Source organism: Chrysochloris asiatica, unplaced genomic scaffold, assembly GCF_000296735.1.
Source record: "Chrysochloris asiatica unplaced genomic scaffold, ChrAsi1.0 scaffold00019, whole genome shotgun sequence".
NCBI lineage: Eukaryota > Metazoa > Chordata > Mammalia > Afrosoricida > Chrysochloridae > Chrysochloris > Chrysochloris asiatica.
Window position 1 is genome coordinate 7,155,481 of NW_006408537.1, and position 908 is coordinate 7,156,388.

A 908-nucleotide genomic window follows, 5' to 3' on the forward strand; every position below is an offset into this window, starting at 1 on the left:
AAAGTAAAGGTAGGGACCAAGAGGCATTAAACTGAACTAAAAAGCTTGAATCAATATGGCCCTTAACTAATCCACCTGGAGGAAACCTAGATCTAAGTCTCTTATTCTGTAAACCCACTCCCACCCATCTTCCAATCTCTTCTCAATATAACCAGAACATGATAAATTATAGTTGTGCATTTCCTCTATCCTAAACAAAGGTTTTAAAAAACAGAATAGGGAGTGTTTTTTGTTCCACAGACTAGTCATCTCAAAGCTAAATAAACTGATAATTTCAGTCCTCTCAAGTGAGCAGGTCTTTTGTGGGTCTAGTTAAAACAGGTTGATATATTGTTAGTCTCTTTGGCCCTAAAGATGGATATTTAAAGTCTGTGTGATGAAAGCATGGATAGAATCATAAGAAAGTGAACAAATTGTAATTCTTAGAATAATAGGTGCCAAACTGGCATGAAGCCAAGGTATCTACTAGGCAGAGATCAAAGACACATACGGTGAGTCTCCAACCATATTGTCATAGAACTTTGGCAAGTACCACAGAAACAATTTTCTCCAGCCTTGAACAATAAAAAGTAAAGATAGCAACTTGGTTACCAGTACTGGATGATACCTAAGGGGAAGCAAACCATTCATCATTTCTGTTTTATTGCTGATAAATTTTGGGTAACTTCTCACATGTGTTATGTCTGGCTGATTTAAATTGATAGGAAGGATAACAAAGTGTTTAGAAACATTCTTGGCATTTGATCACTAAAATTAAAGTTCCATTAACAATAACGTTATTCTCAAACAGAGCATGCATTTGAGAATAAGTAATGAGTTCAATTTTACCAAAATAACACCCCACCCCAGGTGATGGGTAGCTGGCAATAGATACTGAAAATCAGAACAAAGCCCCAAATCACATTTTT